At 47.2% G+C, this 17,714-nt stretch overlaps 1 protein-coding gene across 3 annotated transcripts in view; it reads right to left on the reverse strand.

The window, feature by feature from the left end:
- Positions 1-17,714, reverse strand: part of myo9ab (myosin IXAb) — a 97,983-nt gene that overhangs the window by 78,970 nt on the left and 1,299 nt on the right. The window lies entirely within an intron of this gene.

Consider the following 17,714-nt stretch of genomic DNA (forward strand, 5'->3'; position numbering starts at 1 on the left):
CATCTGCGTGCACCATCGCACTCCTGGTACCGGACCCCGACACGCCCACACGCCCCCACACACACACACACGCCCCCCCCACACACACACACACACAAACACACACACACACACACACAGACACACACACACACACACACACACACACACACACACACACACACACACGGGGGGGTAACTAACTATATTGATTTAAAAATGGAGAGCCATCGGCCAACCGGAATGATCCGGATACCGCGGGATTGATTATGTGATGAAGTCTCTCTCTGCCTCCATCCCTCTCCTTCTTCCCCTCACCTCCTCTCCTCCTCTCTTCCCTCTCTCTCTGTTTTCCTTTGTGCTCCCTTTCTTTTCCCTTGCTCTTATAGGCACGCTATCCCCCCAGCTTGAAGAAATACATGAGACGCTGCAATGACACAAAAGGGTGCTGGTCATAGGTACACAAACAGGCACACTCACAACATGAACCCCGACAGGTCACCAAGGTGAACTGGTCCCCTCAATGAGCTGATGATCGGTCATTGCATCCAATAATAATAGGGTGGGGAGGGGCGGAATCAATAAACATCCATGTTTACCTTACAGAGCCCATATTTTAACACCAGGTGTAACGTTAAGGATTAGCCCTTAAAATCGACCCGGTCTACATGTGGGGGTGTCTTATCAGATGTGTGGATAGTTGAGCCTACCAGCCTACCAGCCCACAAAGAGGACTGTTCCAAAGGGTAGGCTGATAACAGAGTGGCCATTTAAAAGAATTCAACTCCCCATCATTCTTTGGCCCCTCTATCTCGAACGAAAATCAAACAACAAGGTCCTATACACCAACTTTACTCTCTCCCCTCCATCTCTCCATTAATCCTCCGCCTCTGCCTCCGTCCTCCCCTCCTCCTCCCCGTCCTCCTCCACTCCTCCTCCTCTGAAGGTGGCAGGAGGCGGACCCTGCTGACCTCCTCCAGGAGGAGCAGAGCAACGTGAGCGACTATTGATTACAGCCCTCGAAGCAGCAAATGAAATCAATCAATCAGTGAATAGCAGGGCTAATTGTGCAGATTGTCATTAAAGACCATGATTTAAAGCTGCCTTTCCTCCTAGCAAGAGGCAAACGGGGCAATCAGAGAAAAATCAAAGAGGAACAATTACAAATACAGCCAGCATGGGATGATAATGAATCCAGCCCCAGGCGCTCCAGTAGGTTTGCAATTAAAATTGGGGTTTACGAATCATGACACTTATTTTCTATGATTAAGAATCGATTCACAACTTAATTTTTTTTTATGTATCTCTTTTGCCTTGGGTTTGCCTTTGTGTGTTCACATTACTGCAATCAGTGGATTGATGAATACGACATAATCGTATTCACGCTTTACTATGCTTTCATGCCATCAATTGCCCCAAAATAATCTTCTTCTTAGCGCACAGCGGACTGGCGTATTTCCGGAAATTAACATCCTGAAAATATGAATCAAATTGATCAATTCCGATTCTAGTTATCATTCACACACCTAAAGCATTAAAGCATCTGTACATCAACACGGTGTACATGCATTCTACCGTCCCCAGGGTGTGCAAGACAAGATGTGCTTCATTCATCCAAAACAGGACATCTAGGAATATCCCGTTACGTTCCGGTTCCTTCCGGAAAGGATTTCCCCTTGATCCCTCAACCCCGTCTGAGCTCAGGGAGCTGGGGCTCGACAAACAGCCAGATATACAGATACATTCTGTTAACATCCAACACACACACACACACACACACACACACACACACACACACACACACACACACACACACACACACACACACACACACACACACACACACACACACACACACACACACACACACACACACGGGTCTGAGTGGAAAGTGGGAGCGTAGAACTCAATAGGACAGAGAGGACTAACAGACCCTCCAGCAGACATGCAGACTCATTCCAATTAACGGGGGGAGAGGAGATGAGAGCCCTGCGTCCGCACAGCCCTCGTCTCGACCTCTGCGGACGGTAACAGCTCTATAGAGCTAGATAATGGGCTGCCTCTGCCGCCACCACCACCACCGGCCCACTGAGCCCTCGCAGACGGACCAACTTTACAAACAAAAACCCACAGACAACATCAGCAGGGGTCACGGTGTCGCTAATGGCTTCCACCATCGATTCCCTCCATTGCATCCTTCTGCTGCTGCTGCTTCCGCCCGCTGTTGTTGACGGTCAGGCGGCCATGTTTTGATTTGCGTTGCCGATCGATGGGAGCCTCGTGTCAGAGCCTTCGATAGCCACTTACAGGATGTGTACGGCCGTCAATGTGAACAGAGCCGACGGCATCCCGGGATGGGTAAAGAACGCAAAGAGCACTGACACACAGGCCGGGTTAAACCCCTGCTTTCTTCACTGGTTCTGTTCGTTGACCTTGTGACTCACACCGAGGTAGAGGAGAGCAGGAGAGAGAGACAGACGGAGAGAGAAGAAAGAACGAGAGAGAAGAGAGAGAACGAGAGAGAACGAGAGAGAAGAGAGAACGAGAGAACGAGAGAAGAGAGAAGAGAGAAGAGAGAGAAGGAGAGAACGAGAGAGAGAGAGAGAGAGAGAGAGAGAGAGAGAGAGAGAGAGAGAGAGAGAGAGAGAGAGAGAGAGAGAGAGAGAGAGAGAGAGAGAGAGAGAGAAAGAGAAAGAGAGAGAGAGAGAGAGAGAGAGAGAGAGAGAGAGAGAGAGAGAGAGAGAGAGGGCAAAAGATAGGAAGAGAGAGATGGTGGTTTGTCAGCTTTGAATACAAATATCAGTCAGGAAGCGTTTTATCTCTCTCCCGACATCTCTCTCTCCCTCCCCCTGTGCTTGTCTCTGGTTTCCCATCAACAGCGCTGGGTGAGCCTATGGATTTGCACAAAAAACGGACAGCCCCACTATGCCTGGGTGTGTTTGTATGTAGGTGCCTGCCCATTCATGTACAATATGATGCTGTTTGCGGACGCACACTGCGTTACTGTGCTGACCAGCTCAGTGTGGTATTCACTCCACTCTTTAATATGTGTGCTAAGAAAGGCCAGATACCTCAGATATGGAAGAGGTCCACTATAATACCACTAGCGAAATCAAAAAATCCCCAAGAGCTAAAAGACTTCAGACCAGTAGCACTTACATCCTTAGTAATGAAGATTTTTGAGAAAATTATTAAGGATGAAATCATGTCCCTGGTCAGTGGTAAACTTGACCCATTGCAGTTTGCTTATCAAACTGGGAAAGGTGTAGATGATGCAAAACTCTTCCTTTTAGACACAATGTATAAACATTTAGAAAAGCCTGGATCTCATGCTAGATTGTTATTTGCAGACTTTTCTTCTGCTTTCAATAAGATGCAGCCACATATTTTAATTGAGAGACTAGCTGCTGAGTTTGAGTTACCCCATCAGATACTGTTGTTGCTTTTAAACTTCTTAACAGACAGAACTCAGAGGGTCTCTGTGAATGGACACTTGTCCCAGGCCATTACCTCGAATACTGGTTCACCTCAAGGGTGCGTACTCTCACCCCTGTTGTTCATTTTGTACACAGATAGCTGTAGGTCCTCTCAACAGGGAAGTTATCTAGCTAAATTCTCGGACGACACTGCGTTGCTGTCCCTTTTCCAAGGTCCACATTGCAGCCATGGCCTTGCTTTGACATCGTTTGTTAATTGGTGTGATAACAACTTCTTAGATCTAAATATAGAAAAAACAAATGAGCTAGTCATAGATTTTAAGAAAGTGAAGGGAGCGCTCAAACCAAGTATCATCCATGGGGAGGAAGTCCAACTTGTGGACACCTACAAATATCTAGGCACAGTATTTGATAACCAGCTTAAATTCCATACAAATACAGAGGTAATTGTTAAAAAGGGACAACAAAGAGTTCACCTGTTGAGAATGCTGAACTCTTTCAGTGTCTCTAAAGTTATTTTGAGAATTTTTTACCAATCTTTCATTGAGAGTCTTTTAACTTTTTCCTTTATATGCTGGACTAACAGTCTGTCAGTTAAAGACATGAATAGTTTAAATAAAATTGTGAAGATCTGCTCTAAGATCACTGGCATCCAGCTCAAGAGCATAAGTTCATTGTGGAACAAACAAGCAGTCCAGAAAGCCAAATGCATTATCAGTCAACCTGACCATGTCCTCAGTAAAGAATTTAAACTAATGCCTTCAGGGCGGCGCTACTGTTCAATCAGGACAAGAACAATGAGGTACTCCCACTCTTTTATCCCTGCAACCATCAGGTTACTAAATGATGACAAAAGTAAGGAGTAGGTGGAGAGCACACCAGTGTTGCTGGGTGTTTCCGGGGGCAGGGTGGTTGTTACTGACGGGCTGAAATGAATTGTGAGTTAAATGTGTGTGTTGGATTGCCTTTGATATATGTTTTTGTCTACCTCCTATTGCTATTTATTGTATTTATTAAGTAATCTATTATGTGAGACTGGAAACTGTGAACGAAATTGCCCATTTTGGGATAAATAAAGTTTTCTAATCTAATCTAATCTTCTAATCTAATATTGTAAAAAAATCTAAACAGAAAAACAAATCCGAGGTGAAAAGTGACGGTGTGATGGAGCCCTGTGGTTTGGTTATCTGCGTCTGAGACAAGCATCAGCAAAACAAACCTGGTAGCATGTCAGTGTTACAGCAGCGCCTGCAGTGCCTGTCAATCAGCCGCACAGGGAGGGGTAGATGAGGGCGGGGCTAAGTTAAAGGTCTCCGGTTCTAATGGCCAAATCACATGATCGATTCATCCCCCCCCCAGGCCCAATTAACCCCCTCCCCTTACATACATTTATGACTCAATTACTACACAATCATATGTGTACATTGTATATAAACGATTATACCAACAATGCATATATTTTATTAATTCAAGACACAACACTTGCTACCAAAAGGTCAATCCTCACATAGGAAATAATGACCACCATTCAAGCAACTTAGGCTGCTACAGTAAGAGCCCTTGAACATTAACATGCTAAATAACAGGTTGTACTAAAGACAGTGTGGATGCTAAGAAGGGTGAAGCTAACTAGCTACTAGAATGGCCTGTACTGTAGCACACCATCTTCATTACAATGTGTCACAGCCCTCCGTGGAACAGCCAGTTTCTCGATATAATTATCGCCTTGTGAAACGTGTTGACCAAACACATTTCACAAGGCGCCCTAGCCTCCACATACTCACCCTGCCATGTTCCTCTTCACACTTGGCGTTCCTCAGCTGGCCTCTCATTGAGCTGCTTGGACCTGACCCAGAGAGCCTGTGAGGTTGTGAGGCTAGGATCAATGGAGCTCTTGATTGAATTTGAACATGGGCATGTTCCAATATATCTGCTGCTTACTAATCATTTCATATTCCCCAAGGTTCGTTTGAACAGAGTTTCGTAGTTGCGTTATCACCTGCTGATGCAGCACCTTCTGTGGTCCTTCCTAGGGTTTACTTCCCCCTCTGTGTTTCAGGTCGTCTTTTCCTCCACAGTCATACAAGCTGAACCTTCTTCCTACGTATGTGTACACGAAGCAACAGACACCATAACTCAAAGGGACAATTAAATGGAGAGAGGCTGAGAACCATCAAAGGAATGACCTCAAAACCAGCAAGCTCTGCAGGAGCCGATTTGCTAAAAGACAACTGGACAGAGTAGTCTTGAGTTGCTTTAAGAATCTGAAAATGTAAGAATTGTATTATTGTACAATACATAAATCTCAAGCTACAAAGTCCGGTCTAAACTCAACATAAGTTTGTGAGACGGTGTAAAGGCCAGAACGTCCAGCATGATGGACAGGAAGATCCATTCACAGTTGGTCTACAGGAAACACGTGTTAGCAGCAGGTTTGACTGCAACCCTGCTAACACACGGTCTACACCTCAACACCAGAGGCCACAATGCATCAGGGTCCTTCAGACCACAGGCTTACGTGCACATCTCCCCAAATGACTCACTGTATGTCGGTTCTCACACTCAGATCTCACACTCAGATATGTGACACAAGCCCAGGCCCAGAGACCCTCAGCTTCTCAGTGTGGCGCACGGCATCGTCAAAAGACCGTTCAGGAAGACACAGTCTCTGTGACCCAATTCAATTAGGATTATTATAATTACAATACATGACCTGAAATGTCCCATAAGGACTGAAATAGTCGACCTATTGTAATATATTTAGAAAAACTATTTTTAAATAATGCTCAGATTGTCCTCTGCTGTTAATTAGAATAATTATTGAGACACACTCTCCCAGACAACCACCCGTATTGTGTGAAGCGCGCGTTCAACAGTAACAAATTGAAACAGTGGTTATTTTAGCACAAACACACACACACACACACACACACACACACACACACACACACACACACACACACACACACACACACACACACACACACACACACACACACACACACACACACACACACACACACACGCTGTGGAACAGCCTTAAAAAAGTATATTCGACGGCATGTGCGTTTATTCCGCAACTCTCTGCCGCTCTGTGCTTCAGAGGAAGGAGAACCACGGTCAAGGTCCTCTTTTCTTTTCCGACTAAAAAACACTTTGTAGGGGAAGCACGACAACACGCCATGGTCACTTTCACTTCCTCTCCAGCATGGTCCATGTACGCCACTCACACGTGTCACTTCCTGTCTAAATGCATGGACCAGCTTTGCAAGTCTTCTACTTCCACAAGTACAGATTTGTGTTTTGAAAAAAGTCTGAGGTGCATGTGTTGAAGAGCAATGAATAAATGTAGAGGGTGAGGCAGGAGGCGAAAGGGGAGAGACAAAGACGAGGACATAGTGAGTTAGTGAGTAAGTGAGTGAGTGAGTGAGTGAGTGAGTGAGTGAGTGAGTGAGTGAGTGAGTGAGTGAGTGAGTGAGTGAGTGAGTAAAAAAGATGGAAAGAGAGAACGAAAGAAAGAGAGATCTGGTGTCTTGCAGGCAGCATTGAACCCACCCAAGTCCCCATTAAGCCTCAGGCTTTAAAAGACCCTTCACCCCATGGTGAGGTGACGCACAATAATTAAATTACAACGGATGTCTGGATCTTAAAGCTGAAGGAGAGAGCAGAGATGACTGAAGAAGAGACAGAGCTTCAAAAGAGACTAACAGGAGATTGATTTTCTTGCTCAATGTGTGTGTCCGCTGTTTCCGTTTGCTCCATTGTGTTGGCATTGCTCAATAAGTGCAAATGAGGTTTACAAATGCGGTCAGGGTTTGGGGACATGAAATGGGAGATTGCTCCATCAATGCTCCAACATGGCTGACAAAAAACATGTTACAAAATGACTGTTACAAAAAATACTGTAGTTAGCCCTTACCCCATATAGCATTAGAATCGATGAGGCCTTTCACAGGAAAAGTCTAGCTTTTTGGTCTGGGGATATTCCAAACTAGTTTCCGAGTTGGAGTCCGTATTCACCCGGATTAGAGCATAAATCTGTTTGCCTTTGGATGACCTTACATAGCCACTTCAAAGAGGAACCGTCAAGCTGTAAAACACTCCCGTGCCCGATATGAAGGAAACCACCAGGAAATAAATAAGAATGAGTTCATACAGGAGGAAACATCGGTTAACTGGCTCAGTCCACAGAGCTCCAGCACACTCCATTAGATCATGAGTCAACTGTTCCTTCTGGTCTTCAGAGCTCATTTTCACTGAATGTCATTGAAATAGTTCTTCACATTTCCACATTGGAACCCAGGAAGGTTAGAGAGGATTCTTTAATGAACAATAATAAACAATATATTATCCTCTTCATGGGGGGAAGTGTCCCAGGGCTAACGGGAACAACATCTCGATTGGCTTAGAGCTCATGTGGCAGCCAGTTCTGTCGGGACCCCAGTGAACGAGAGACCAAGGGGCTGGAACTAAGCTCTCTGGAGTGAGGAAGACTCAGAGAGCGGTCCATTAATCAAGCACTGATCTCCTAACAAGTTCCAGGGCTCTGGTTACAGATCCTCGGTCAGACAGAATGCTCCGAGGAGCTCGCACCCCTGCACGCACACACACACACACACACTCACACACACACACACACACACACTCGTTTTGGCGACACAAATTTCCTTAGACAAGGACAGTGACTGTTCTGAGAGTGCAGGTGCGTGTGCGAGACACATATCAACGTTCCGAGCACACAACGCCATGATTGTGTGATCCTCACACACCAGATTATCACAATGCTACACACAGAAGTGGCACAGAGCAGGGCTCAGAACAATCAATCGGGCCAGTCATTACAATGAGTCAACCTTTTATTTTTAGAAGCGAGGGACACATTCTCCGATTGGATTTTCCCCGGTCTCAACACAAAGTGAAATCTGGGGCAATGGGGATCAACCTTGCGTGTAAGTGGGTTCGACATGGGTCCGTCGCCTGTTTATGGAGTGACAGAAATCCATTAGAAAACACCCCATCATCTGATCCCATGGAAACGGTTGAGTGGGCCCCAGGTAACTATGTCGACGGCTCAGCTTCGATTCACCTATTTGAGCCGGCATCCCCCTATCCCCCATCCCCCTTCGTCCAATCCGACGCAGATTCGATTTGATATGATGACGAGGAAGCAGAGTAGAGCCTTGTGGGATTATATGAGAGAAACTACGCATAGGCAGACTGTACATGCTTAATGTGGACACTCGCACACATACACAACAAAAAGTGAAACACATCCAAACCCAAGGCAAGGAGGCCGGCTTTAAATGCTCATGCATCATTCCACACTAAATGTCTGTATTCTGTGACACAAAGATCTGGCAGTATACACAAACTATCCAACATATGAGAGAGAGAGAGAGAGAGAGAGAGAGAGAGAGAGAGAGAGAGAGAGAGAGAGAGAGAGAGAGAGAGAGAGAGAGAGAGAGAGAGAGAGAGAGAGAGAGAGAGAGAGAGAGATTAAAAGAAAAAAAGAATCAAGGCAGCGTCAAATTCCACAGGCCTATTTTGTCCGATCCAGATGGGTGATGTCAGACGAGCTCCAGTGCAGTTCCAGCGCAGCGTGGAGGGAGAGACAATGCGCTGGCAGACGTTCCTAGAACGGCCCCGTGGCATTAAGACGCATCAACCAACACGCTGACATTTAACACACAACCACCCAACCACCGCCGCCTCCACCACCCAGCGTATGTCCCAGTCTGCACCCTAGCCGGGGGCCTCACATGATCTTTCAAGTGGGTGTCTGTGTCTATCTGTCCATAGTGTGTGCTGATCTGTCCAGTGTGTGTGTGTGTTTGTGTGTGTGGATCTATCCGGCGCATGTGTTGATCTGTCTGGCGTGTGTGTGTGGGTTGATCCGTCCGGCGTGTGTGTTGATCTGTCCGGTTCGTGTACGAGTGGCTTGGATTAGGTTCACTCCATTTAGTTGTAAGAATGCTTCCATTAGACGACGCGTGTCAGCCACAGCCTAGGATGTGCCCTGGGGCCAAACTGTTACAGATCTGTGTGTGTGTGTGTGTGTGTGTGTGTGTGTGTGTGTGTGTGTGTGTGTGTGTGTGTGTGTGTGTGTGTGTGTGTGTGTGTGTGTGTGTGTGTGTGTGTGTGTGTGTGTGTGTGTGTGTGTGTGTGTCTAAATTACAACACAGCTCGGGTACAGGGATGAACAAATGAAAACAAATGAGTGTGCTGGTGGAAAACACCATCAGAGTGTGTGTGTGTGTGTGTGTGTGTGTGTGTGTGTGTGTGTGTGCGTGCGTGCGTGCGTGCGTGTGTGTGTGTGTGTGTGTGTGTGTGTCATTTATCTGTGCAAACATTGACACACCAACAAATATAACCTAAATTACACAACAACACATGATGAATACACACGGCGAGACAAATGACTACATCCTCATGAATTATAGACGAGGATGGGAGACAGACAGACAGTCAGTCAGAGACCGACAGGTAGACAGAGAGTGACGTGGGCTCCATCTCATTAGGGGTCCACACATAGAGATGGTCTCTGACCTCTGTTGTTTGTGACAAGAATGTAAGACACACAAAAAAACACACAGAGAAACATAAACAAACACACTCGCTATGTAACATTGATTGGGACAGATCTAGAAAGATGGATGCGTTAGGAATACCTTTTGAATGTCTGCTGTTGACTGTCATAGAGTGTGTTCAGTTGACCTGTACTTGACCTGTGGGTCCTTTATCAATGGTAGAACTAATTATGTTTATAGGATTCATGTCTCTGTTGATCTTTACTTCACTGCTTGTATCTTAGATTAGTAGCAGTAACAACACATTAATTACACGCTTCTAAAAATACATGAGGTGCAACATTTCTTGCTTCATGAATATTAATATAGCCTTTGAGATTATTATTATTGAGACTTATTAGACTTAAACCCTAAACATTTTTCGAATGAATAAAGGGTAGAAAGTGAGAGACACAAAATTAGAGAGAAAGAAGGGAACACCAAAGCTGGAGGTGGAACGCGAGAGCGTGAGAGATATAGAGACTATACGCAAACACTAAGTGCCATTTAACTAGATACTAATGGCCTGGAAGATAAACACTTACACAAGTGCTGGCTGTCTGAGCGATAACCGCCCAGGTTAGCTTGAATTAACCCAACACTGCTAATCCTCAGCCACACACACACGCAAAACATAAGCACACACACACACACACACACAAATCATAAGCACACACACATTAGAAAAATAAGCGTGCACACTCAACCACCCACACACATACAATACAAACATAAGCACAGACACACACAGACACCAATCACACGCACATGGAAAGACACTACAAACATAAGCGTGCACACGCAACAACCCACACAATACAAACGTAAGCACAGACACAGACACCAATCGCACGCACATGGCAAGACACTACAAGCCTAAGCCTGCACACACACACACACACACACACACACACACACACACACACACACACACACACACACACACTCAAACGGCAAACAAAGGCAGCATCAAGTCCCACAGGCACACACTCATAGTCCAGGCGTGTGGCACAGAGATAGACCCCAACACACACACACACACACACAACCCCCCCCAGTAAATCCACTTAGGGCCAGCCGTGTGTAGCACGCCAATTGTTTTCTCCCTGCCTGCAGCTGTGCCTCTCCCCCCCCCCTTGTCTCCCCCCTCTGGTCTCCCCCGGTCTCTGGACTTCTCAAATTAACTGTCATTCAATCAGGGATGACTGCCATGACATAGTGTGTGTGTGTGTGTGTGTGTGTGTGTGTGTGTGTGTGTGTGTGTGTGTGTGTGTGTGTGTGTGTGTGTGTGTGTGTGTGTGTGTGTGTGTGTGTGTGTGTGTAAAAGGATAGTGATACAAGCTTGTTCACACCATCTCCAGTAGACTCAGTAGCCCACAAAGCGCTCACACCTCTTTTTGGTTAAATTATGCCAGCTTCACCTTGACCTGGGAGACTGTTTTACCCAACAACACGCACACGACACACACAAAATTCACACACACACACACACACACACACACACAAACACGCATACACACAAACACTCTCCCTCTCTGATCCACCCAGCCTCATCTTTACACACACACTCTGATTTGGCGAGCATTTTTCCAGCGGCGTGACAACAGCCAATGGGGTCGCTGCATCTCAGAAGAAGGAAAAAAACAGCCAGCCAAACGGATGAGTTGGTTCACTCCATGTCGGCCAATGAGAGGGTGCGGAGGGAATCTGGCAGACAATGTGGCTTTCATCAGTGCTCCAGATGAGGATGAGGAGGAGGAGAGGAGGAGAGGAGGAGAGGGGGGAGGGAGTGGGGGGCTTGATTAGGTCGCCTTGCTATTGAAAAAATACTCTCTCATGTCCCAGTGAGGAAACTCCCCCACACGGTCGCCATGAAATGTGTGGCTACTGTACCACTGAGAAGACGTGGGTTGCATTGTGTCTAAAATGAGCAGCAATCACTAGTACGGTATATATTTTTGTGCATTTCTTTTTTTTTACTTATGTAAGGAAAGGCTTTTGGTGTACTTAGTGGTGAATTACTTTTGTTGTTATTTTACAGGGCTTTTGTCATTTCATGTGGGGCTTTTTCAATTGCCATTTCATAATTGTATCATATTTATTGAGCTTTTTTTCCATGAATGAATGGTATGTTTGTATTTTTATCTGCTGCATGTCTATAAAGGCTCAATTCATATATTTGCATCAACTTGCTAGGCCCAATCTGTACAACACACCATCGCTTTGTGCAACACAATACATATCTATAAATAGCCTTGTGCCTACAGCAGAGCACCGCGGAGGGTTATCTCCTGATCTCAGCGGCCGCAACGACACAGGCTTAACTGCCTTGCTCATGGTCCCTCCCTACAGTCGACGAAATAGCTCACATGGTCACACGGATTCCAACCTGTGACCTTCGCATTACTGAGCCACCTCCAGGCTTCGCGGCCGGCTCCCTCGGGCAGGGAGGAGACACTATGACACCAGAGTTCCTATCACGCTCCCACGTCTATTCTGAAGCCCTTTGAGCAGGCCGCTTGTTTCCTCCCGCCCTGCTGCCTCTGCGCCGCGGCGGCCCACTTCTGGAAGCGCGTGGCCCAACTAGGACATGCCTGCTGAGACCTCGCCACAACGTGACTTTCACAAAGACGTTCACACCGTGACAAAGCTTTTAGTGGAGCAGAGGAGAGTGAGAGAAGGGAGTGGCAGGAAGATAGAGGAGAGGGGAGAAGGGGGACGAAAGAGAGAGAGTGAAGAGGTAATAAAGAGAGATGGAGGAGACAAGAGAGAGGGAGCGGAAGAGGGGAGGAGGAGAGGAGGAGGAGAACGAGAGGACGGAAGAGAGAGAGTGAAGAGGTAATAAAGACAGATGGAGGGGACAAGAGAGAGGGAGCGGAAGAGGGGAGGAGGAGAGGAGGAGGAGAACGAGAGGACGGAAGAGTAGAGGGAGCCTAGACAGACAGAGACAGAGAGGCACAGAGAGAGACAGACATTAACGAGAGCGACAGAGAAACAATCTGGAGATTGTAAGTAAAGTGCAGGGGATGTCTGTAATGCTGGAAAGCAGAAGGGGAGAAAGGGTGAAAGAGAGCGGGAGAGAGAAAAGGAGAAAGGGCGAGAGAGAATGAACTTAATTTGGTCTGCATCCTGTGGCCACACCCACTGTCCCCAGTTTGCTTTGTTCTTGTAATGGCCACCGCCCCACAATGTTTTACCAACACACCCACCTACACCCACAACCCATCCCCCCCCCCCCCACACACACACACACACTTCTACTGTATGCATGTCCAGTATGTCTAGCTTACCCATGCTTTTTCATACATAATGCATGTGTGTGCATGATAATAATCGATGGATGCATTGCCAGTCTGTCTGGTGTGTCTGTCTATCCAGTGTGTCTGCATGTCTACCTGTTCAGTGTGTGTGTATGTGCTTTTTCCATGTGTCTGTCTGTCTGTCTGTCTGTCTGTCTGTCTGTCTGTCTGTCTGTCTGTCTGTCTGTCTGTCTGTCTGTCTGTCTGTCTGTCTGTGTCTGTGTGTGTCTGTGTGTGTCTGTGTGTGTGTGTGTAAAAAAGGATAGTGATACAAGCTTAGACTCAGTAGCCCACAAAGCGCTCACACCTCTTTTTGGTTAAATTATGCCAGCTTCACCTTGACCTGGGAGACTGTTTTACCCAACAACACGCACACGACACACACAAAATTCACACACACACAAGCATACACACAAACACTCTCCCTCTCTGATCCACCCAGCCTCATCTTTAAACACACACACTGTGTGTGTGTGTGTGTGTGTGTGTGTGTGTGTGTGTGTGTGTGTGTGTGTGTGTGTGTGTGTGTGTGTGTGTGTGTGTGTGTGTGTGTGTGTGGTGCAGGGGTAGTCTGAAATATTAGCCGCCCCCGGTCCACCTCCGACTCACGTTCCACAGCGAGCCACAGAGCTGCAGCTCTACGGTGACACGACACAGACGCACACTCTGTCCCGGCTTCAAACCGGCACGCGCTGCCATGGCTCGATGCCGCCCCACGCTGCAGAAATACCACACAAGCACTGACTAAGTAGCCGTGGTTGGGTCGGGGCAAGAAGACTCTGTCCCAATGCCTCGCCATTATCTCTATTTCTAATGCTATTATCTTCTTCGTTTTTCTCTATTTTCTATTCTCCATTTGTGTCAATATTTTTCAATCTAGAGCCCAGTAGTCTTGCAAAAACGATTTAATTATGGGTTCGGTATAAGGTGTGGTGGCTCACTGTGTCTGTGTGTATGTGTATGTGTATTTAGGGGGGGGGGGGGGGGTTCAAATTCTGGTTCAGCCGGATGTTTCAGTTCATTTCATGCAGCGCTTTAGCTAGCCTGCGCTAGATCTTTCAGTGCTGGCATGGCCTGTGTCCGTCCAGGCAGGAAACAATGCAGCTGTCAGCATGTAGACAATAAACATGCTAGGCTAAAAACAAGGATCACAGCTGCTGACTGAAGGCAGATGTAAACCGGGACTGCAGCAATGCTTCATCAAAGGCTTTCAAAGGCAGATAGTTTGTGGGGTTAGCATGCTATCAGTCGCTCTCACTCTGTTAAGCTTTCTCAACGGACCGTAGCCTGTTTTCTATACGTTTTCCACGGGGTCTGTATCTTTCATCACTGAATGGGTAAAACGCTTACAGGGTAAGTCAATATCCCCATGTTCCTCCTGGTGGTTTCTGTGCATATCTGATAGGTCCGGTCCAGGAGCTTTTAAGTTTGGCATAAAGTCTTGAAGGAATCTGCATCTAGCAGGAATCTGCATTAAGATGGGATCTGCATTAGTTTATTGGCTGCACAAACCTCCTCTGTTGATCTTTTCTTCACCCATATTCCCCCCACCCCACCTCCCCTTAGACATAAACAACAAAACCACACATCGGCACAAATGCCTGCCTGCCTGCCTGCCTGCCATCCTGCCCCCCCCCCCCCCCCCCCCCCCCCCCACACACACACACACACACAGTGTTTTTAACATCCGGAACTCAGGGAATGGGGAATGAGGAACAGGGATTGCCACTGTATGGCCCTGCTCCTCGCTCAAAACAAGCCCACCCACACCCGCACAACCACCTAGGGAAGGGAAGACATCTCATGCCATCCCAACGCATGATCACGACGGCCATCGAAGCTCTGACGCGACCGTGGAGAACGTTCATCCGCCCCCGAGAGCCCCAAAGGCAGGCCCTTGTTCGCCCACGGCCGAGACGACGAGGCAACACAAGCACGGCGGAACATTTTCAATTAATCCGCCCAAGGAGAGAGGTGAGGAAGGATAATTATTCCAACGAGGAGGGGGCTCCACCACCAGCAGAACCAGAGAAACGGGCCATTGAAATCAACAGGCGTCAGTGTAAAGCTACTAACGATCTGTGCCAGTGACACGGTCCTTTGAAGAGCGCTGGAAGGAGAGAGCAAAAGGCAGAACATTGATTCCAATATGCCAGGGAGGAGTACAGCCATGCAGAAGAAAGACAGGGTTTCTAGTTCACAGATCTTTTTTTTTTTGTCCAGGCCTAGCTTTGGCTTTGAGCGTTCAATTATTTGACGAGAGAAAAAATGGTTAGAGCAGAACAGAAGGAGCTAAATGATATCATCGGTTAACCTCAGCATAGGCCTGCTGGCAGAGCACTCTACGAAGGGGGAGTCCCTTCCAGGTCGAGTTGATCGGCCAGTCAGTCCCGCCCTAAAACACGTGGAGCATGCTCAAAAGACGTGATGTCTCTGAGGTCAGCGGGGTCACAGCGTGTTAAGATCCCGGGATTGGGCAGAGGTCTGTGAGCCTGGGGGGTCATCTCATCACATGAGTGTCATTAGCTTCAGCTTGAGGAGGGGGGAGCTCAGATGGGTGCACCAAACCAAAAACTGGCATAGAGGTCAGCGGTGAGATTTGATCCTTTCTCAATTCCCCAAGTGTGAATTGAGAAATTAAGTGTCTGCAGACCACATACTTTCCCAGATCAGCTGGATAAGTGTCTGAAAGTCAAACACTTCATGGCCGCAGTCCAAGCCAACAGACAACGCAACACAACTATGTTTGGGAGAATGTTCACAAACAGAAAATGTACCATATTTTTGAAATTCCCTCACTCAATGGAATCCTGAAGAGCAACATTGACGAGATGTTCTGACTACCCTGACTGCCCAAACAACTGAAACAACACAGTCTCTGAAATATTTCAGACTACCCCTGCACTACACACACACACACACACACACACACACACACACACACACACACACACACACACACACACACACACACACACACACACACACACACACACACACACACACACACACACACACACACACGTGAAAAGAAAACCGAAACACATGCACACAAACCAACCCCCAACAATTGCAGACATGTCTATAATTACCCCTCGTTGGAATTGAATTTAGGCATCGCTGTCAGAGTAGGACAGACCCTGGCCAGCCATTGGTATTGTCTTACATGAGGCCTTGAGCCCCATCAGCCCACGCCCCTTGCACGGGCACCAGGGATGGATGTCCTGCCAGCTGCTGTGTAATCAGAACCCCACATAGAAGTCACCCAGGACAAGGGCGTCAACCAATAGGGCGACAAGGATAGTGTCTGTGTGGAAGGCATGATGTCATCGACATTGGATTATTCTAAGAGCACCCACTGTATCCTGTCACCACGCAGGATCACAGCCTGGCGACAACGCTCACTCTGTCAGGTCTGCTCCCAGAGAAAGAGCTGCGTTTGTCGAAACTCCTTAACCGGTGGATGAGTAGTACTACAAAACCAATAGAAACACACCTCTGATAACACAGGGTGGCTGCCCAGACTACAAACTCATCCGTTAACTTTCTGCACTGAAATCCACACAGAACAGCGTGATTATCTCCAATATGAATTTGCCGGTGTGTGTGGTTGTATCGGTGTACAAGTAGCTATCCCATGGCTCTCGCCCAGAGTATTAATGCAAATGAGGTTTGCAGTTAAAAAATAATAATACACCAACGTCTACTGCAGTGCTGTCAAAACAAGACAGTTCAGCTCTGACTTCTGAGCTTTTCGAGTGCGCTCCGAGTGCATCCATTCGCTGGGCCACTCAAGCTCTCAAACCACTGTTTTCCTGTCCGCTCTCTGGGGGTTTAGCAGCTTACATAATAGACTAAATGAAATGTTAATGCCAGCCAACTTGACATGGCAGCCGGAGGAGATGTCTCGTTCCGAACAGGACCAGACAATGTGTGTGAGGCCGGCCGGCCGGCAAAACCCCAGAGACCCCCGATTGAAAGGCCTGACACCATGATGCCTCTTTATCTGATCGCTTCATGCATATACAAGCTTCAATCCAAGATAACAGCCACCAGAAGACCACAGTCCAGCCGTGGTATCGGTTTTGAAAAGAAAAAAGCAGATGTGAACAACATGACTGTGTTTTTTTCATGAGACTCTCCCACGGCTGATGGGGACAACTTGTGACTAGTAGCCGCTGCTTGAGTGCCGTTGCTCCATAGAAAGCAGCTCACCATCGAAGGAGGGTGCTTCCTGTGTTTTGCAGTCTCTCTCTCTCTCTCCCAATTTGGGTAGTGGACTGAAAGGCTTAAGGCACTCTGGCCAAGTCCAAGTAGGCAGGTTTAAACACGTCCCAGTGGCCCCAAGAGCTCCTCTGTGGTAGAGCTGCTGCCATGGCTGTTAGTGTACTAACTATTCGTGCCTTCGCCTGATTGAAAGGGCTTACCTGTAG

Source organism: Gadus morhua, chromosome 9, assembly GCF_902167405.1.
Source record: "Gadus morhua chromosome 9, gadMor3.0, whole genome shotgun sequence".
Classification (NCBI taxonomy): domain Eukaryota; kingdom Metazoa; phylum Chordata; class Actinopteri; order Gadiformes; family Gadidae; genus Gadus; species Gadus morhua.